This window comes from Bacillus rossius, chromosome 1, assembly GCF_032445375.1.
Source record: "Bacillus rossius redtenbacheri isolate Brsri chromosome 1, Brsri_v3, whole genome shotgun sequence".
Lineage (NCBI taxonomy): Eukaryota > Metazoa > Arthropoda > Insecta > Phasmatodea > Bacillidae > Bacillus > Bacillus rossius.
The window spans coordinates 59,095,790-59,118,953 of record NC_086330.1 but is presented as its reverse complement, the minus strand read 5'-3'; the positions used below and the strand labels follow the sequence as shown (position 1 = coordinate 59,118,953).

Sequence of the window (23,164 nt, the reverse complement as noted above, 5' to 3'; positions counted from 1 at the left end):
GGGAGACCGAGCCTTAGGAAGGAGGACCTGCAAGATCTCAACAGACTCCGAACCACTTGGTATGTATTATCAGATCATGAAATCGAGCCACGCCGGGGAGTTGGAATAGAAACCACGATCCTCGCCGCATGAGCGCAACAATGTTAGCGATCACGTGTTAGAGATCACATGTTAGCAAGGACCCCACAAAGCGCGATGTGGGTTAAGACGTGTGGGGAGAACCGCGTAATGATACCTACTAGATCAGTGGTTCCCAAACATTTTCAGCTGGCGACTTACCTTTCCTTATAGGAATACCTCCACGGTCCATTGGTCCATGGTGAAATAAAAAACCTTATTTGTATCGTATATATATATATATATGCGCTTTTTTAAGGTACCGATTGATTATTGATAAACCATTTGGGTTATGATTTGAAAATGGTTGACAAAATATAAGCACTTTGTAGCAAAACAGTTATTTATTTAACAATAGATATGCTAGGTTGTAGTTGCAAACCGAAGACGTTTTTGCACTAAAATTGGTTCATGAATTGCTACGTAAGAGGCGTTTATAACACATACATCGGATTTTTAAGAAATCGTCCGCAGCTTTGAATGCAGAAAATGTGTTATTTAATTTTTTTGCTAGAAAAACCACATCCCTTACTGGAGTTGACATTCGTAGCCTGGTGTAAGTATTCTGTCAACTGCATTCGCTCACTTTGAATAATCAGTTACTTCCGCCTGATCAGTGCAAATGGAGCATGTTAATTAAAACCGAAAGTTAACAACGCAAAAAAAATCCCTTTCACACAGCCTATATATAGGCGTAGGAAAATTTCGAAGTAACTATTTCTTCTGAAAATGTTTTGCATTCTCCTATAAACTCCTAGAACATTTTAAGAACTTAATGTACATAACAACCTTTATGTTCGCCAATATTAAAAAAAATCTATTACACATTTTTTTATACTCCATGCAGCAAAAATATTTTGAATTTTTTTAACTCTGTGCACCCAGCATTGTATGTCTTAACGAAGTTTATATTATGCCTACTAACGTATTATGCAATTATTTTAAATTCAAACATTATTTTTTAACCCTTGCAGAAATACGTGGCCGCATAATTTTTTTTGACAAAGGTTTAAGATAATATTAATATTTTTAAAAATATATTCCCACGAATTTGATACTAAGGAAGTTTTAATTTCAACCCCCGTTTTTACGGTACTTCTAATATTTAAAGTTATTTGCAAACATTTGTTCATGCTGAACGAACAACATAAGAACACATAAATTTGTTAGTTACCGATGTTAGATATTACTGCACGTGTTAATGACACACGAAACTACAGTAAACTCGTGGAATAACATCATGTCAGTGTTAAGAAGGCTGCAAGTATTCGCTCTACCACTCTGTCTCTGGGGTAGAGTGCCTGCCTTGTGACTTGTAGGACCCGGGTTCGCACCCTGGCTTCTCCAAGGCGGATTGCCTCAGGCAAATGGCGGCATTTGTCTGAAGGAATACAATCCCTTGCAACAAGTCAGGCCACCAAAGATACGGTGGGTGGGAAAAAAACCTTCTAGAGTGGCTTCCAAATGGAGAGTCCGTTTCTTTTGTAGGGCTACCAATGCGGCCAGTGAGTGGTTGTTTACTGATGTTGTGTGTTCAACCATTTATTGGTATATATTTTCTTGAAGTATTATTGACAGTTAAATTTTAGTCACAGCTATTTACCAATACCTTTGTTATGTAGTATTTTAGAAGTTTTCAACGAAAAAATATTCATAAGCACATGAATTTTATACCTAAAAATATTATTTCTGAAACCCCCACATAGTTTTCAAACAGGAAGATCGTCTTTAACATACTCATATAACATCCAGATATAAATAAAATATTCTATTTACTTCAACATGAGCAGAGCCTTTGATACTTTCCAACACAATATTATGATTAAAAAAATACCAATTTTAGGCCTCGTCAAGCAATGCGTGGATATATGTGTGTGTGTGTGTGTTTTAATTATCTTACAAATAGACGCTTTTCAGTCAAAGTCATGGTATTAGGTGTTCCGCAAAATAGGAGCTTTGAAGGTGAAATTCTAGTATGTATCGGTCTGACCGCGCACCATGCCTCGGCCAAATTTGGTGAGCCAATACCAAAACTATTCCGGATATTTACGGTCACGAAAAGAAATAACCTCTACTTTAAAACCACGTTGTAATAAGGGGATTACATCATTGATAACAAAAAATTCTCAATACTAGCTGCGTTTTAGTCCAGTACAACCGGAACTTTTTAACACTAAACTTTTGAGAATTATATAAACAATTTTTATAATTACTTTTCATAATTCATTTATAAATTTATTCAATGGAAAATATATTCAACTTATAAAAAAAATACGTCATATGATCACAACCATATAAAATATGAAGGTTATGCTTACTATAAACAAACTTACACTAAACTGTATACAAACAATACAGTAAACAAATACAATATATAAAATACATTAACTCAAGGAAAGCATAAAGTTACACCCAAGAGACTTTACTTCCATTATATTTTATTATTATTATTAACACCTAGATATCAGATTGATGAACTGGACAAAGTATGCAATAGATGTAAAGCATATAAATTGCATTTTAAACCTAATGAATTATATAGCTTTCTAACAAGGTTTGTTTTGACATTCCTGAGCCAACACAACCAATTTAATATTTGTTACAGGATAATATTCTGCTCTCGGAAAATTTCTTAAACAATTAATACCAGACGATTCAACACCTTATTTCAAATGACATATCTTGGCTTGAAATAAATTATATAAATAATCTTGATCCCCCATTTAAAGTTCCTTGGTTGGACGTTTACTTCCTCCAAAATACAGCAATCATAATTATTTACTAACATTTTTTCAGAAGCATATAAGAGGAATTTAAAATAAATTATTGTAATTAATCTTAATAAGTAGAGTCAATTGTATAGGTTAAGGTTGTGCCGCTAATTAGCATTTTTGGCACAATTCTAAATTTGAAATTTTGAAAAATAATTTTGCTAGTCATTTTTGCAGCTAAAAAACTCAAACTTTTTCCGCCTCCTGTACACTCCCAATTAATCTTTGTCAGGCCAGTCTACCCAATAAGTTCCTAGAAGGAGATCAGATTTTGCCGAGCCCTTGCGACCTAGCAAGTGCGCTTGCCTTATTCTCGCTTTGACGCACGGCCGTTGCCTGTAATTCTCCTCCGAGCCGTGACCATAAGTGCTATGTCCTGCAAGCTATTAGAGCAGCTATGTTCTGAGAGCCAGCCTTGCGCGAGTGATTGCAGACACAAGCACGGGTCGTTTTGCTCGACCCCTCGGCATGTCGCAGGCCTCTGCCGAGAGAATTTCCCGCAGCAGCGCAGTTACCACCCCCCCCCCCCCCCCCCCCCCTCCTGACCAACACACCCCTTCTACTGCTTTTCCAGGGAACCATGCCCAGTTCAATGGCCGGCCATCAACCCCGGCTGAATCCAAGGACGCCCATCGGTCTGCGAATGTACTGCCTCTGTCCTCTCGTGGAGGATTTGCGAGTTATTTCCCCTGGGCGTTTGAACGCCCGCTAAACGCATGCCCCTTGGCACCTCACGCAACAAGCAGTGCCCCGTAGTTCCTTTCCTAGCCACCAGAGCGCTGCACTAGTTCCCTCCATAAGCTCTATGCATCTCGTGCGAGATATATGCGGGTCGATATTTTCTTGTTTCGAACACCCCTCAGTAGGTAGCGCTGACATTGGCCAGTACCACCAACTTCGAGATATCGAAGTCAGTATTTCTCGACCACGCCCTCGGAAATCTTCGGAACCTTTCGGTCCGGAAGCCGAAGTCTCCCCACTTTCTTTCAAAAGCCATTGGCTGTTTTTAATTACGAGTCGCTGCCGCGACAAACTACTTTGTGCCGCGAGAACAGACTGACAGCATCGTATCGCCAGCGAGCCGCACAAGACTTCTGTCCGGTCGTCGTTTCAAATATGTAGAGAGCTAGGCAAGGGAAATTGTCCCTATAACTTATTTCTTAATTAGTAATTAGTCAGTCTGTGTGCCTCGTAGAAATAGTCATACTAAGCTAAATTTTATTGATTTTTTTTTTTAAGTTATGCAGACGTCCGCGACAATCGCTTGTTCGCAAACTTCGCATCCTAGCAGGCTACTTGGCTTACGCTAGAAGCCACCTCCCTGACAGAGTCCAAGGGCCGGATGTGGAAATAACTACACCACCCTCGACTCCTTCCTCCAGCAAACAGGACGACTAAGGCGCCCTGATACCATGTTAACAGCTCAACTTCAGCCAGTGAACGTCAAACCTCCAGTCCTCTAGATTTTATTTATGTCTTCAGAATAACCATTAGATCACGATGTTGAAAAGATCGGAACACCAGAAATTTTTTCTTTAGGGACTTTAATCACTTCAAGCGCTAACGCTGGGATTGTAAAACTTAAACCTGTTTATTGTTTCTGATTCTGATTTAATTATGTCCCAATTAAACTTAATGGTAATTTTGTAATTAGGGCTGGCCCATACTTAAATGATGTAATTTTAATATATTTTATTATAATTTAATAATTTAAATATATTTGTCAATCAATTTATCAAATGTTATAATTTTAATGTGAAACTCAATTAATAGTTAAATAAATATAGAGGAACTAATATTCAGACCAAATCACCCTTTTTTATTGTTTTACCTTTGAAACTAAAAGATCCACCAGTCTCCCTAAGTCATTCTAAGGGAACATTTAAGTTACACAAGTCATCAAGAGAGAGAATGTGTAACAAGTAACACTTCAATAACACAATCATTACATTCAAAGTTTCAAAGCCAACTTGGACAAACGTTTTATTTAGAGGATATACAAATAATAATACATGAGCTTGACAATTGAAAAGAAACAGCATCGAGGACCATACAATGCTCCTAAAACTAATAAGTAGAGGCCAAAAAAATCGAGGATTCATACCACGATATATTAAAATACCTGTCTCTGTTAGGTCTGTCACCCCAGAGACTACAGTAAGAATCATACGTTGTATGTAATTATTGTATTCGTGACAGAGCACGGGCCAAAATTATTTTGATATTAATTATTATTTGCAAAACTTTAAACTTTATACATTTGTTCCTAAGCATGAAATTTCATAAATTTAATGCGATTTTACGGTGATACGGTGACACGAACACTTCATTATTCGCTCACCTTACTTCAGTAACAGTACCTATCATTATAGAGATTCTTAGTCAATTTCCAAGTGTTCTTATGCACTCAGCGGTCTAGTGTGAAATTTCTAATGATGTCTCTCACTACGAATAGTAACTGATACGAGGTAGTAGGTTTCAAGGTGGTTTACCTATTTTTTAAAGTTTTTGAAAGGTGATCTCCCAAAACACATGAAAGAATACCATTCGGAAGGAAACAATGCATTCCCCCTCCCTCCCTTAAGGCTGGTCAAGACATTAAATCATTTCATGGAATAAAAAAGTATGGAACTACTAGTTGATGTATACATGACACACATTTGTTTGGTATATGCATTAAAAAATTTCAAATTTTTATAACATTAATTTTTTTGGATTTATTAAATTTTCAATTCTGTAATTGAATTCGTGCAAATGAAGAAAAATATTTAACTTCAGATGACAAGAAAATAGAATATGGTGTACGATATTGTTTGCGAGGGTGATGTCAAATTTGTATTCAGTAAAAGCCATTAGATCATTTTTGGCATCATATTTAGTGTTACATAATTTTTTACAGAAAAGTTTGGGCTATATTCAACCTACGTTATAAAATTAATTGAGTTTTATTTCCAATTAATATTTAGCCATTGCCCTAGCCTTGAAAGTATAATTTCCAGTGGTATATGGTTTGTAAATGTACGAGTGAAAACGTACTTGTGGTCCACGAATAACCGGAGGCATGATTGGGTCTCGCGCGAGACTTGGAAATCGCCTCCGTTACCAGCGCGCGACCTGTCAGCCTGTGACTGTACGCTGGCGCTCCAAGCGAGATGTCTTGAAACTACTACCAGCGCTCACGTCTTGTCTTTTCCTCGTGGGGTCAGCCAGTCTCCCGGAAAAAAATTCCACTTTCGCGCGCATTTTGTGAAGTGTGAGTCGTACGAAGTGGATTTGCAGGCAGAGTGGATCTGAAACTGTAAAACATGTCCAACAGAAAAAAGCAGCCGAGAATCATTTTGAAGAAAAGTAAGAAATCTAAAATCATGCGGCAGTTGTGGAAGAAGAAAAAAGCCAAGGCCGAAACCGGAACATGTTTTACAAATTCGAGTTAAGTCATACGCTCGTTTTGAGGTGTATATTTATTCATATATTATTCAGGGTTTCAGTATGCTAATGAATTTTGAAAAAAAAAAAAAAAAGTTTGTTCAGCCAATAGCCTAATTTTATTTTGCAACTGTGATTCAGGTGTATCGTACTTGTAAGTTTATTAATTATATAAAAAAAGAGAAACTGGAAATGTTTATGCTATATTTCGTAATTTTCTGTATGCAATAAGAAAAATAAATTATTCGAAATTTAAAAAAAATTATATTTTAAGAAAGATGTAAAGAAACTTGAAAATATTCCGAATACGAGCTTGTAACTACCGAAATTGTAGAAAAATTATCTATAAGTTATAACACAATCTCACTATCTAATTACTCTTAATAAATAATTAATTTATTCATTGAGTAAACTGCAGTTATATCTTTTTTTACCTCATTATGACAGTACTAACAAATCGCGTTATAATCTCTGCTAACTTTTTCGGGTCAAGGTTACGTAACAAAAAACTGGACAAAAAGTTACTCGTATGAGGTATCCAGTTATCACGTTTCCATTTCGTTTTCTAAACGATTTCGAAACACTTTTCGAATTGAATACGCTCATGTATACAGTACCTATTTAAATCGAACAGTCAAAGTCGGGCATCCCAAAAATGAGTCAATACCAGCTCGACTAGGGTGTTAAATTTACCTAACTCATATGGTTATCGTATTGAAATCCTTTTGAAACTAAACGCGTGCTTTTTTTTTGCGTAAAAGATTTACCTTTAGCCATTAAAAATAATTTAAAAATAGATACTTATTGAATATTATTGAAGTTTCACGTCATTTTCTGTCGTAGATAACAAAATACAACCGTGACAAACAGAAGAATCAGTACATTGGACGACAGTATTGAAACGTTATCAGATCAGATCGAAATTTCATATGTGAAGGGGTATCTTTCTTAGACGAACGTGAATAAACTATTTTTAATGCATGTAAATTTAGTACATAAGCGCTAGTTTCGAGTTTAATAAACTGACATTTTACTAAAAATGGTCTAAAAATGATTATGAAAAAAAAATACAAAATTGCACAGTTTTCGTTACACAAGCAGATACAATTTAGAAAAATCCAGGCTTCAGGTTGCAAATCTAGAAGATAATGAGTTTGCAGCTGCAGCTAAGGTGATACTGAAATTTCGCGACCCATTACAAGGCACATGTGCAACAGTTGAAAGAATTAATCTTGCTGCTCCATTTAATGCCAATGTATTTTTCATGTCAGTGTAGAAATAATGTATGTAAGCGCAATACAAGATACCCTATCTATGTTATAGAATAATCTGTCCAACACAAAGTACTATTATGTGTACTTCTATTTTTAGTTTTTGGTGTAAGGATAACAATTTTAATCACTCCACTGTACTAGTCATGTGTGGTTGAAATTGCACAACTGCCTAGCCATTCGTTTGAATTTTTCGTCCATCATTCAAGTCAAATTTCCCTTGGCCAACGACTCAGTCTCATAATATAGCTGTGGGTTGGCTTGTAACGCGTAATGGCCTAGGTCTCCGCGGCGTGAATGACCTGCACAGCTGACGCCGGGTAGGGGCTGGGCGGACCGCCTCTCAAGGTCACCATGGCAAGAATTACTAACCCCTCCCGTTGCAAACGTTTCGTGCGGGAGAAATATTCACACCAAAATGCGCTCTGCTCGTCTCATGACAACGAAAAAAGGAGTTTTGGGGAGGGGGGGGAGGGCGCGGCGGCTTTGTCTTGAATTATTGCGTTAAACTACTGAGTATAAATACAGGAATCTTTAGAACTGTTTAGCTTGAAACGAAATTATCCTGAAACTATAAAATAAAAGTAAATACTGCATATTTTCTTGGCATCGTTTGATGTTTCGTTACTTATTATGGTGCGCGTTGTTTGCTAATGAATCGGATTGCCCCCCTCCCCCTCCCCCCCTTTATCCTTTTGTAATAAAATAATTATGGTGAACAAAAAATAATAAAAAGGCCGCGTTGGCTGGCACTAGAACGCAGGTTTACCATCTATGCAAATCCAGGTTAGATTCCCATCGCGGCTTGGTCACACGGATTTCCGCATGTAGCAATCGTTCCGGACAACGCTATTGGTCGGCGGGGTTTCTCGGAGATATGCCTGTTCCCTGTCCCTGCTTTACGGCGCTCGTGCCCTATGCACCTCGACCTATCTCGGGCATTATTCACGATTGGCTGGAAGCTGCAGGTCTTTTCCTCATGTGGGTCGGCCCGCCTCACTACCGTGCCAACCTCCATTCACTGCATCCTTAGACTCCGCATCAGGCTGTAACTACAACACGATTTTCAAATTTAAACCGAAGTATTTGGTAAAGTGTAATAAAGACATCATTTTCATTAAAACATTTTATTTTTGCTGACTCTTGCAGTATTTTGTATTTTTGTAATTACTGCGAAATCGTTGTTACTGTTTATACCCAGCAATTAGATTATTTTTTACAATATTTGTGTGATTCCATTAACTGCATTCCTTTACACAGAATAGTTTTCTGATTTTGTTTTTTTAAGGTTAAATTGCAGCATATAATGTACTTGTACGTAAGTGTGTATCATCAACTGCGTAACTTCATTGGTTTTGTGTCCTCCCAAAGAAAAAGCCTTTATATGCCTCTGTAAAAAGGCAAGCCACACTCATATGGTTGCTGTAAGAATTTTGAAGCCTAACACGCACATAAATGAATAACGCAAATTTTCGTTGTTATTTTTTACCTCAATGTTGGAATGTACTTTTTTCTAGAAATAATTTTTTATTGGAACGCTTGAATAATTATACACCGTTTCTGTCACATTTATATTAACTTACTAATTTTTATCACTATACAGATCAAACGAAGAATTACGCAGCAAAGAAACAATCTTGTCACTTACAAAAGTTTCTCTTGTAGAGCAAAAGCAGTCGTGTGATAATCAATTGAGTTTACTAGAAAGTAGTGGCTTTGAAAGGTAGCGGTGAAGAAAGCGAGTTTCCTGATTTTATTGTTGAGCACGACATTAACTACATTTTCTTGGAAGAGAGGCTTCGAGGAAACAGATGTGTGAATATTGCCCATCTAATGAAAGAAATGGCTCTACTGGAAGACCATAAGAAAATATGTACGTTAAGGAAATTTGTTTTCATGTCAGAAAGTCGCAGTGGCCTCTTTTCGACTTGGACATTCCAGTGTGATGCATGCAACCAAACCAAATAAATTACATCTCACGAACCGGAGTATTGTGACGACATCAATGATGCTCTGGTTTGGGGTGCTATATCCATAGGGATTGGACACAGCCAAATCAAAGAGCTACCATCTGTGATGGACGTGCCTAACATTTCTGAAGAAAAATTTCGATCTCACGAATCTTCAATTGAAGAGGTAAGATTAAAATGTAAAACAATTCGCGTAAAATATTATTTTTCTAGAAAGGATGTTTGTTTTTTAGTGGTGCCATGTTATTCATTATCCCATGTCACTTTTTTATTGCCACATTAATGTGGTAGGAGGGCAAAATAGGATGCTCAGATATAAATACGTAGTTCTATAGTAGTATTGGATATATATATATATATATATATATATATATATATATATATATATATATATATATAGAAATGAATATTTTTAATTTCAAACAATACTTAGTTTCACACACTAACATGTGTTTGTTCTGTCCGTTCCTTTGTACGAAATAAAATATTTTAAAATAATTTCCTTATCCAAACATCTGTTTAGTTGTTCCTACATCATCGACAGATACATGCGCGTAATAAACATATTTGCAATAACAATTACGTACATCGTGGTAGAGGCAAATAAATATTTTGTTTTCAGTAAATAACGAAGCACCCTGTTTAGGGGTTTTGGTGACAACCAAATCAGTTTTATGAGTACCGGCCTGCATTTACATGGAAATAGTATTGGTCATTTTGAGTATCTTGGTTCGGATAGGCCTTTACACATTGAAGATTTTTTCGGTACTTCTGTGTAAAAAAAATTATTTGTTGTTTATTTATTTAAAAATTATTTATTGTGTTTGTCGATGTTTTTATTTAAACTTAATTAAAGAATAAAATGGGAAGATGATATAGTTTCTACGAAAATAAGATAATAAATGAAACGTGGATTAACGTACACACGCTAATACCATTTAAGTGATAATATACATCCTTTAATAACATTAAATTTTTAATAAGCATTTGAAACCGGCATTATCTCTTATAAACTGACCCCTAAACACGTGGTCCCAGACTAGAAGTTCGATTAAACATCCTACAGTTTATTTTTATAGTGATGCAACATATAAGGTTTATTTTACACTCTGTACGAACATGTATGGCCATGTTCAAATCCTTAATATTTTATGAGCATAAAATTATTTGTGAATGCAGCCATAAACATCACCTAAGCTGTGTGAAAACAAACATTCCATTTTTGGGGCAAATCATAATTTAATTTAAACAGCCATATATTTATTTCACACAATTCAACGTATTATTTTGTTGATAGGGAAAATTATGATCCTCGAAATAATTTCTTTCTCTCAGTGATGGTCAGTATTGTAGGTCCCATCGTTTTCCATTGCACATAATCATGCATGCCATGTAACATTGACATTTTTACTTACATTTAATTAAGTTAAATAACTTACGCTATATAGGCCTATGCTAATAAAGTACTGACAAATGTAATTCTAACTGGAATCAACACATAAATTACATTAAATACGTCTGGTGTGTTTGGTTAATAATATATATATATTTTATATTTGTTATCTCTTGTTTGTCTCTTCGACGTCAGTAATAGCGTTTTGTAGTACATCTTGTGTGTAGGCTGTTTCTTTTCATTCTTTTTCTTTATGTTATCTGCATTGTAGGAGGCACTTTTTGTCTCACGCTGTTCAATGGCACCATATATATCATAAAATAAATAAATAAGTGATTATTATTTTATCTGTGTTGTTTCTGCCATATTTGAATTATGCGGTTTGAGGTGAAAATGCTGTACTAATGGTTATTATCAAAGTTTTTCTACGTAATAAGCAGTTTCCACATGTACATATGTACATATCGCGTAAAATATTTAAATGTACTTGAGTTATTCCCTAAAAATAATAAAACAGGTTCTAAAGAACTACTAAACTCATTTACAAATATCGTTATTAGTATCATTGCGCATGCGATGCTAAAAAAATTACAAGATAATTACAAGAAATCGCATTTGTTTAGAACAACGAGGTCTAATAGTTCAGTTAAATATTAACTATCTTTAAAAATATGCTGCAATATTTTAAATGAAGCAGCATAACAATGGTAATATGTTCGTACAATTTAATAATAAGCACTACATAAATCATATTACTTTTTAGATATTTTATTCCTTCATGGATTCGTTGCATGCTCATCAACTCAGAATTGTCACAGGCTATATTTAACTACCGGAAGGTGTCTTAGTGAAGCTACCCTTAGCTCTAAAACAAATTACTTACCATGAAACTAAACCATCTTTTAAATACATGTATATTGGCATATTCATATCTATTCCTTTCTTTTTACAGGCCATGCAGGAAACAAGATAGTTGAGCCATTGCTATCCAGTAGTGATGTCGGGCATGTGTAGTTTTGCCTAAAGGCGTTTGCCTAATTTTAGGCAAAACGCTGTTTAGGCAAAACGCCGTTAGGCAAAACGCCGTAACGAATTAATGTAGGCAAACCACCGTTAGGCAAATCGCCTGTTACTCGTGATGTCGGCTAAGAAATTGGTGACACAACAGAAGATGGGTCTGAGGAGTCTGATGGTGACTTACCTAAGTTGATAGTTGAAAAAGACGACTATCACATTCCTCTCACCAAACAGCTGTGTGGTAATAGATTTGTCGATATTGCACATATAATCTAACAAATGGAATCACTTAAATCCCACAAAAAGGAATGTACCATGGGAAAATTTAATTTCCACAAAGAAACCCGTTCTGTTTTTTTTATACATGGCAATTTGTATGTGCATCCTGCGACCAAGTTCAACACATAACTTCTGACAATAAAAACCAGGCTGAAGATATCAATGATGCTGCTGTTTGGGGAGGTGTGACCATTGGAATTGGCTACAGTCAACTCGAAGAGATATTTTCCGTTATGAACACTCCCGTTATGACATGAGACATTTTGAAAACACGAAACTTCAATTGAACAGGTGTTACAATTATTATCAATGATGATTACGTTTCTTTGCCTAGTGCATTGCGCACGTACTTTGCGTTTCCATGAAAGAAATAATACCAGGTTACATTCCATTGCATTATATTGTAGAACAAATATCACCAAACTACTAAGTGTAATAGCCTCAGAATTAATAAATAACGACACACTAATTAACACAAATATTATGAACGTTAAGAATAAGCATTACTTATATGAACTTAAATAAATGTAGTTAGCCAACAACAGCATTATATTTTCCTTCAATACTGAAATCATTTTTACTTTGATATTAATGACTTTCAGGCCTGGGAAAAATATCTGACAGCAAAAATGAACGCAGCAGGCGTTCAAAAAAAATTGCTGAAGAAAACGGCCAAGATTTATCTTGCCAGTTATCCCAAAATAAGCAGGCAAAATATCAGTACCTCACTTTGCAAGTATGATCACCGGTTTTCCGTGTGCAGCACAACTATCACAGAGGGGAAATGTTGAATTGTCTGGTGCATTTGTTTTTTATTTACAATATATTTTCTTACTTAAAATATTTGTCAATGTGCCACTCTATATCAGTGTTGTAGTGACAACTACAAAGTACTTTTAATATTTTCAAAACGGCGCTGACGAGCGGCGAGATGCAAATGATGCGTCACCGCTCAGACTCACGGCGTTCACCGCGTCTCTCAATCACCAAACATCTCAAGTGGTATTTGTCCAGAAACCCGGATTGCCGTGGAGAGATGTCGGCGTGCTACGTGTAACTGACTGACACATCAATGATATCTCTAACTACTTTATTACATTAAATATGTAATGTATTTTCGTGTTAGCTTGTGCGCCATCCTCTAAAAATAGTTATTGCATAAATCGGGTAACGTTAATAAAACATGATTTTAAAAAAAATGTCATTACATGTATTAGCGTCACCCTGCTCACCTAGGCTAAATGCGATGACACCTCTGTAATATTGAATGTAGACAAAAAGCAAATAAAGAATTTACGCCTATAACTATAAAAGTTATATAAGCTTATATATTGCACAGGCCGTATGCGTGTGGATGAAGCATCATTAAAAAGAATCTAGGAAGTATATGCGAGATGGCAGGTGTGGAGCAGGAACACGTGTGAAGTCGCGCACTGCTGGCCAGCGAGCTAGGCGCCGCGCCGGGCCACGACACGACAAGGCGACCAGCGATCAGTGGGCTCTGAGCTCCGAGTTGTTGTCTGTCACATCCTCCCCCACCCCTTGTCCAAAGGGCGCTCCCACAAGCCAGCGCGACTACCTGCTCCCAGCCTACAAGCAGTTAGCTTTCCCTCCGCTAGGAGTGACACTGTCCATTTTCTTACGTGCTTCGCCTTTCCATTGTTCGGGAGCGGAGCGATACACCCTTCCCCTTTGGAGGCTGTCTCGCCACTGAATGCCCAGCGGCGCGACCCTGAGTCTTATACAGCGCTGTCAGGGTGTTCGGCCATCAGTTTTCATGCTATTGTGAGTGATGTATCAGTTTGAAGTCATTCTGAAGTAGGGACGATTTTTGGACCTCTTGAACAGCCTTAAACATCCACCACCCCATTCCTCTGTGACGCACGGGTTTCCTTTCCCCTTCCTCTTAACAACCTTCACAAAAGACATGACCTTGAGCTGGAACCCGCTGACGGATTACCGTGAAACACAGAAGACATGCAAACATAGCAAGAGGCTACAGTGCTCGAACGTAGTGAAAATTGTATAAGTTTCTTGCTCATTGGAGCTAGGCCAATTGATGTGAAAAAAAATTAACTTCAACATTCGATAATTTTTTATTTCAGTAAATATTTTGGCAAATAAAAAAACATTATCTCGATGAAAGACACTGACATTGCAAACGCAGGGAGGCCAACTGTGAAATTTAGCCCAGACATTTTCCGTAATACTAAAACTTTCATTTCTATAAAACAAATAAAGCTTTTCGACTACAGTTCAATATAATTTTTAAATTATATATTTTGTTTGCATCACATCTTGTTCTTCAATGATTGTTGTTGTTTATGCCAATGAAAAACAACTTGCTGTTAACACTTTGCAGCAAAACTTGACAGTTTTCTAAAAGAAAACACTGAATCAGGTTAAATGCTTGTTTAATATTAACACATCAATTTAATCATAATTTGTAAACAAATTGGTACATCTCACAGAAACATGAAAGGGGTAAATTCTTACTGTGGGCAGCTTTAACTAAATTTAATAGTCTTTGGATTTAAAATTTATTGGGTGGTATTCTACAGTCCATAGCAATATATCTTTTAATAGGCTTCCTGTATGACTTTTATTATTTTCTGCAATAAATAGACTAACAACCTGATTTCTTACTTGTAGTTAGCACCTCACATGTTTTTAAAAGTTCAAGATATTTTTTTCTTTATTTTGCAGGGACTCATAAAACTGAATAAGCTAATGGCTCTACTAGCCACTCCTCCTTGTAGCATGAATTTTATAATTTAGCTGCAAAGTCTCTCTTAGGTGCTAATCAAAACAGAGAGGTGACAACATCTATACTAATATTATAAAACTGAAGAGTTTGTTTGTTTGAACACGCTAATCTCAGGAACCACTGGTCCGATTTATAAAATTATTTCAGTGTTATATAGTACATTTATCTAGGAAGGCTATTGGCTATATTATATTATCAATGACATTAGGGATCCTTACTAAAAGTCCAATTTAGAATCAAATGCGTTGGAGGGGGTTAGATACAACATGCAGTACACGTACGAAGTGTGTTGAAACGCCCCTCGTGCCTCAAAATTAAATTATTTTAAATTGATTAAAAAGAGCCTTGGAAACTTGCTGGGTAAGAAAATAAGAAAAATTTAGTTATTGACCAGAGGTGGCACGAGGTGGAGAACAAGATAATTTGGATCTCCCTGACACAAGCAAATTGGGAGCTGGTGGATCTTTTAAGGGAAGAAGGTATATCATAAATAAATTAACACTACACAAGTAGCTTGGTCTATAGGTTCCCTGGTTTATTATTAAGGAATTTTGTGTTCGTATTATTAAAACTTGACAATAAAATCTTAGTAATTAACGAAGTTAAAGGGGGCGCCCCAGAATAATTTAAAACAATACACATTACACCTTAACAAAATATTATTACATAATCAAAAATTTAAAAATCGCACCAAATTTTAATTGTCCCAACAATTACATATATATATGAGTTTCCTCGATTTTACAGATTCTTGAGGATGACGTCCTTAAAACACTGCTCGCTGGTATCTTTGTTTTAGTTCCTTCTATTTAAGTAAAAATATATATATATCTCATATCACCCGGATCTTTCCAGGATGACCTCGGACTGCCGGCCAAACTCTTCTAACAAGGGGGGGGGGGATCAGCTGGAGGTCCCGAAGATCATGCGGGGGCAATTTCTCCCCCGTAACTTCGACCCTGTCTGAAACACAGCCCAAATTCAAAACGAATTAGACCTGCGTCCAGACAGTCCTACACAGTTGGCGCGAAAGCCAACAACGGGAATTTGGGGGAAAAAAAAAACGGATTACTCACCAAACAGGGTGTGGACACAGGGCTCGCGAGGTGTCTCGCGCAGACATCAGGATGACGCGCACCGAAAATTCGCGGATGCGCGAAGGAAACCAGAATTTTTAGAATTAAATATAAATAAAAAGAATTTAACTATGCATGACATTTCTAAAAACTACCTCTGCCTGGCTACTGTACAAATGGGATCACATCCCTTAAGTAACTGACTACATCTTTTGTGCAACCGGAAATCGCCGTTCCCGCGAAAGGCCTCTTAGCGCAGAGGACGTCGAGCACACATGGTCAGTAGCCGCGATCAGAGGACAGAGTCACCAAGGGCGGACGAGGTTTCTAATTAAAACAGGCGCTAAAGCCCTAGGGAGGAGGGGGGAAGGTTCGGTTCTAAGCCGAAGATTTCCGAAGGAGTCCGAGGCGGGCGTGGCAAGAACACGACATGCGCGCTCTCTACCGGACCGAAACGAAAGCAACGAACAATCGACTCCTACAGGTCGGGAGAAGAAAGCATGGTGCCTTATGGCACCACGACGCTGCTTTCTAGCGGCGTAAGGGGGAACTACTTGACGTGGTGAGCTGACTTGCCACCAGGTGTCATGAGCGTAGTCTCGGCTCGCTGGCCACCATGGGTAAAGTTGCTTTTTTCTGCCACTAGGTTTCGCGGAGGTCTCTTTAGGTCTCTTGGCTAAGTTCATGTCAGGTCACTGCTCCTGGATTTCTCAGAACTAAAGTGATGTGGAGAGAGAGGAAGGGGGGGACAGAAAACGCCACTCCGGTGGGAACGCAGCTCCACTGGAGACTGCTTCGTGACGAGACATGCTATTCTCAGCAGGTCTCTACAAGGTAGCAGCTTGCAGCCCAGGAGCTGCTCTATGCAGTTTCGGTCATGCAGGGAATTAAAATTACAAACTCGGGACGTGACTGCAGGCGAGAGAAATTTCAACCGGGCTGACCATGTCCACATTAGACAGCAAAATATCAGATTGGCCCCCTGGGAAGGGGCTTCGGTCCACTGGCACAAAGTTTAAATCCGTGGCGTACACCGGCCTAACAAAAAGTAAATCACTCCCATTAACAACCAGATAAATTTAAAAAAATAAGAAACCCCAAAAATTTTAAAATTATAGAAAAAAAATTTAAAAAGGTGACGAAATGCCTAATTTCCGGCACATACTCCCCCGCTTGAATGCGGAGCATATAGGGAAAATAAAAAAACAACACTTACACTGCTCAGTAAAACTAGTACCAGGTCCGCCTGTATCCTACTACTTATAAAAAAATATGTTGATCAAATCGAAGGTGTATTATAATTGTCTTAATCACCCTTAACGGTGAATTATGTAATTAGTAAAGTTGATCTCAGATGTTGGGAATGATGTCACGTGACAAAACTCTAAACATGGGCGCTGTGAGGCGGGCCGAAAACTCTGGGCCGGAACCGGAACTTGGTCCGTCGGGTGCCAGTTATGAAAGGTGGGGATTTGTGTACCCCTGAAAATAGTCTTTCCATAAAAAGCCGAAGGCATTAGGACTCAGCCCTGCACAGTCAGGCGATGGAGAAGACAGTCAAATTTGCTGCTTGCCCGAAGGCGAAACAGAGCCTCAGTCCCAGAGTGACACAAGGCCTAAGGGTGGTATTCCCTTGGCGGAATTTTAAATGATTGGGGATAAAAACCCCAACAGATCAACAATCCGTAGGAAAGAATGAATTTAAAAATATTAAATATTTGATAAATTAAGAAATTTCAGCGCATACCACTCTGATGTTATTATTATTAACTAATATTTATTATTTAAAAGTATTCTTCAAACAAAACTATAAATGAACGACTCTTCGCACTCAAATTTAAATTATTTAAAGAAATGTAAAATTCAATAAACCAACAATTATAAATCAAAAAGGGATAAATTATAATGGAGCGGTTAGATCTTCCATGACTGCTGATAGGCTTCGCACTGCCTGAGAGGGGGTTTGAACATAGGCCGTCCAAAGATGAGTGGTGGGAATGTAACCCAAAGAACACTCGAAAATGGTCATGAGATATTTCACTCAGAGGACCTTGGTCATGGAACGTTGGCTCAGAGGACCCTAACTTTTGCGCCGCTCGTTGGCTAGCTTGACCTAGCTCCTATTTTAGAAAAACACATAAATGAAACCAGTTTGCCGTCTGGAAGTCACGTAGCTCTTACTTAAATAAACAATATCATCGATAACGATGTAAAAGAAATACAACTTTGGGGTAGAATGCAAAAGAAAAAAGAAAAATAGCTAGATGTGACAGCTCCAGTGCTCAGACTCTATGTACGTCACTGTACATCACATTTACGTGCAAGGGAAAATAAAGAAATAAACATGTACAAGTATTAACGCAAAATCAGTACAAAAACACTACAAACATTATTCTTGCTTACTTTACGAATTATGGTTATTAAAAAAGAACGTAATCAGAAATTAAATAGATAAAATCGTCGAACAAAAATCATGAAGATTCAAAGAACAAAATATCAGAGAGGTAGTTCTGAGTAAAAAAAGTAAAACTATTTGCGACAAGTAGCTTGTTAAAGACTGAACTTACGTATGTAAAAATTAAAAATTTAGATATCTTAAATTACCTTGCTTGTGCTAGCCTAGAAACCGGATGCTCAAACATACCCAAATTAATTAAGTGGACCTCTCGTTGGGGGTTGAAAGTATTTCACCCTTCTCGGTGATTACCTTAAATATTAAAATGTGACCAGTCACCTCGTAGCTGCTTAATTTAGGGGGAATACTTATTTTTATATGCGTGATTATATTATTATTATTGAGCAAAAAAGGATGCCTGTTGCCCTACTACTTGTAATAGAAGCCGAATTAATTCCATGTCCTTTGTCTGTAACACTTTATAAGTCAAACACAAGGTTTATAATTAAATAGGGTCCATTTAAACTTGGTTTGAATTATTCAAAATAAATCCTTAAAATCATATAATAAATAAAAAATATTAAATTCAAAGCTTAAATTTAAAGTACCTGTAAGCTTACAACTATTTATGTCTTTGCTATATTAATGAAATGAAATTCATCCTGTTGATCTCAGATTTTGGATATCGTGTAGGAACACAAAATGGGCGCTGTGAGGGAGGCCGAAAAGCACTGAGGCCGAAACAAGGGAAATGCGTCCTTGAGCACTCAGTGACTAATGGGGACTGTAACCCCTGTAAATGGGTATGGTAACCCGTAACTTACAAAACTAAATTGGGAATATAACCCCTGTACATAATTGTTTCGCTGTCCCTAAGAAGTCGAAGGCATTGAGTCATAGCTCTACACAATCTGACGATGGATCAGACGAATGATATAAATTTATGACTTGCTTAAAAAGCGAAGCACACCTCGGTCCCGGATACCTGCATTTCTTAACTCACATAGGCTCAATATGTTCAAGCTCTGACGGTTGATCAGATCATCAGGCTGAAGCAGAGAGACCTACGAGGGAATTTCACCCCTGAGTTAGTTCGGGTTTGAAACCCGAAAGATCAACAAATTTGGATGAAAAATGGATAATGAAAAAATTTAGATGTTTTAAATACATAGCTGTACACCACCTTATAAAGGAAATTAACACCGATCCAAAAAATATAAAAGTTAATAAATTGTTTACTCAAAATTCATAATTACAAAAATATTATTTATCCTTTACCTTGCATTCTTAGATTAATTGGTAAATTGCTCATAGAAAACTCGACGTTAAAAAAAAAGATATAGTACTCTTATCTTACAATAAATTCCTCACCTCATGACTAGCGTAAAAGTATTGGGGATTCAACCCGTGTATATAAACAATTTAATTCAGGCCTTTTCTTAAAGGCATGAGTGATAGCACCTCTCTTTGGGTGATCACGAAATAAATCTAAACAACAGCTAAGCACATGTATGTGTATGGTGACACAATGAAATGGTACGTCGAAGTATATTCACTTTGCTTGTGAACGATGCAATAGGATTAGAGTACTTGTTAAAATTACTTATGAGCATATTCTTATTTTATATTACTTAATGAATGGACCCTTTATAAATTTATTTTATTTACTATTAAAATACTATATCGTTAATTTTATGATACTTATAAAATGTAAACAATGGAAGTTTCTTAACATTAGCTAAAACAAAAGGTTTATATTATCATATTATTTGTATTTTTTATATTATTATAAGTTATATAAATATATTATGTTATAATTTACGTTTCCCTTGATTAAGAAAATACTTTGCTGCTTCATTTAATGCAGTATAGATTATTTATAGTGCTTGTTTTGTGATATAAAAATAATATTATTAGGACATACAAAGCATGGGTAGTTTGTTTACAAAACACGTGGTACGTGGGTGGAGTAGAGAAAAGTTCCGCGCGGTTGGCGGCCCTGTCATGTGGTGAAGAGAGAACATGTCGGCGCGCGCAAGGCACCGAGAGACAAAAAATACCACGATGTCCGAAAGGACTTCTATGATGAGTTTTTTACAAAGATGGCCTGTTTTGCAGGCGGATGTGTTATAAAAAAACACAGATCAAAGGAGGAATTTAGACAAACTCAGGGCACTGTCGGCCGTGAGGAACAAACTAGATTGTAACGCATTATTTACGCTGCCGGACACGGGGTCAACGGCATGACCTTGTCTCCTCCAGCCGGTGAGGCGTGTAGGGGAGGGGTGAAGAGGATGACAGGAGGAATGACATGCGTTCCTGATAAGGCACGCTGCCTAAGGGACGTCGCACCGACGCGACGCGACGGGGCCGCGCGTAGTCTCACCGCGCGCAAACTCAATTACAGTGGGACGTAAAACTCAAAATAAATTTTAAAATAGAAAAGCAATATAACTACCGGGTGTACCAGCGATCAGTTTACAATGTTAAAAATACAAAATTGGTTTCACAAAAATTAATTAATTTTTTTTTAAATTTTTTTTTTATTTTATTTTAGGTATGCCTACTTCTTTTAGGTATGCCTATAGACCAAACCACGCTCTGCTACCAATTGTAACGCCCCTCGTGCCTCAAAATTAAATTATTTTAAATTGATTAAAAAGAGCCTTGGAAACTTGCTGGGTAAGAAAATAAGAAAAATTTAGTTATTGACCAGAGGTGGCACGAGGTGGAGAACAATATAATTTGGATCTCCCTGACACAAGCAAATTGGGAGCTGGTGGATCTTTTAAGGGAAGAAGGTATATCATAAATAAATTAACACTACACAAGTAGCTTGGTCTATAGGTTCCCTGGTTTATTATTAAGGAATTTTGTGTTCGTATTATTAAAACTTGACAATAAAATCTTAGTAATTAACGAAGTTAAAGGGGGCGCCCCAGAATAATTTAAAACAATACACATTACACCTTAACAAAATATTATTACATAATCAAAAATTTAAAAATCGCACCAAATTTTAATTGTCCCAACAATTACATATATATATGAGTTTCCTCGATTTTACAGATTCTTGAGGATGACGTCCTTAAAACACTGCTCGCTGGTATCTTTGTTTTAGTTCCTTCTATTTAAGTAAAAATATATATATATCTCATATCACCCGGATCTTTCCAGGATGACCTCGGACTGCCGGCCAAACTCTTCTAACAAGGGGGGGGGGGGATCAGCTGGAGGTCCCGAAGATCATGCGGGGGCAATTTCTCCCCCGTAACTTCGACCCTGTCTGAAACACAGCCCAAATTCAAAACGAATTAGACCTGCGTCCAGACAGTCCTACACAGTTGGCGCGAAAGCCAACAACGGGAATTTGGGGGAAAAAAAAAACGGATTACTCACCAAACAGGGTGTGGACACAGGGCTCGCGAGGTGTCTCGCGCCGACATCAGGATGACGCGCACCGAAAATTCGCGGATGCGCGAAGGAAACCAGAATTTTTAGAATTAAATATAAATAAAAAGAATTTAACTATGCATGACATTTCTAAAAACTACCTCTGCCTGGCTACTGTACAAATGGGATCACATCCCTTAAGTAACTGACTACATCTTTTGTGCAACCGGAAATCGCCGTTCCCGCGAAAGGCCTCTTAGCGCAGAGGACGTCGAGCACACGTGGTCAGTAGCCGCGATCAGAGGACAGAGTCAACTAGGGCGGACGAGGTTTCTAATTAAAACGGGCGCTAAAGCCCTAGGGAGGAGGGGGGAAGGTTCGGTTCTAAGCCGAAGATTTCCGAAGGAGTCCGAGGTGGGCGTGGCAAGAACACGACATGCGCGCTCTCTACCGGACCGAAACGAAAGCAACGAACAATCGACTCCTACAGGTCGGGAGAAGAAAGCATGGTGCCTTATGGCACCGCGACGCTGCTTTCTAGCGGCGTAAGGGGGAACTACTTGACGTGGTGAGCTGACTTGCCACCAGGTGTCATAAGCGTAGTCTCGGCTCGCTGGCCACCATGGGTAAAGTTGCTTTTTTCTGCCGCTAGGTTTCGCGGAGGTCTCTTTAGGTCTCTTGGCTAAGTTCATGTCAGGTCACTGCTCCTGGATTTCTCAGAACTAAAGTGATGTGGAGAGAGGGGAAGGGGGGACAGAAAACGCCACTCCGGTTGGAACGCAGCTCCACTGGAGACTGCTTCGTGACGAGACATGCTATTCTCAGCAGGTCTCTACAAGGTAGCAGCTTGCAGCCCAGGAGCTGCTCTATGCAGTTTCGGTCATGCAGGGAATTAAAATTACAAACTCGGGACGTGACTGCAGGCGAGAGAAATTTCAACCGGGCTGACCATGTCCACATTAGACAGAAAAATATCAGATTGGCCCCCTGGGAAGGGGCTTCGGTCCACTGGCACAAAGTTTAAATCCGTGGCGTACACCGGCCTAGCAAAAAGTAAATCACCCCCATTAACAACCAGATAAATTTAAAAAAATAAGAAACCCCAAAAATTTTAAAATTATAGAAAAAAAATTTAAAAAGGTGACGAAATGCCTAATTTCCGGCACAGTGTGTTGACAATGCCGCCGGCGCTAGTAGTTTATTAAGCGAAATACCACTCACTGACTCACTTATCACGAGATCTCTAAAACTATACACCCGATTGACTTGAAATTTAGCATAGTTACTCA

General features: G+C 37.7%; 1 protein-coding gene and 2 long non-coding RNA genes across 3 annotated transcripts in view; all 3 read right to left on the bottom strand.

Annotated features, from left to right (window-relative positions):
• LOC134536568 (leukocyte tyrosine kinase receptor) overlaps positions 1 to 23,164 on the bottom strand; it is a 311,306-nt gene that overhangs the window by 181,162 nt on the left and 106,980 nt on the right. The window lies entirely within an intron of this gene.
• Positions 15,522 to 18,541, bottom strand: LOC134529092 (uncharacterized). Its single transcript, XR_010074460.1, has 2 exons — positions 16,088 to 18,541; positions 15,522 to 15,974 (listed from the first exon to the last, which is right to left on the bottom strand). It is a non-coding gene; the product is annotated as an uncharacterized LOC134529092 (long non-coding RNA).
• LOC134529089 (uncharacterized) lies at positions 21,006 to 22,346 on the bottom strand. Its single transcript, XR_010074459.1, has 2 exons — positions 21,882 to 22,346; positions 21,006 to 21,768 (listed from the first exon to the last, which is right to left on the bottom strand). It is a non-coding gene; the product is annotated as an uncharacterized LOC134529089 (long non-coding RNA).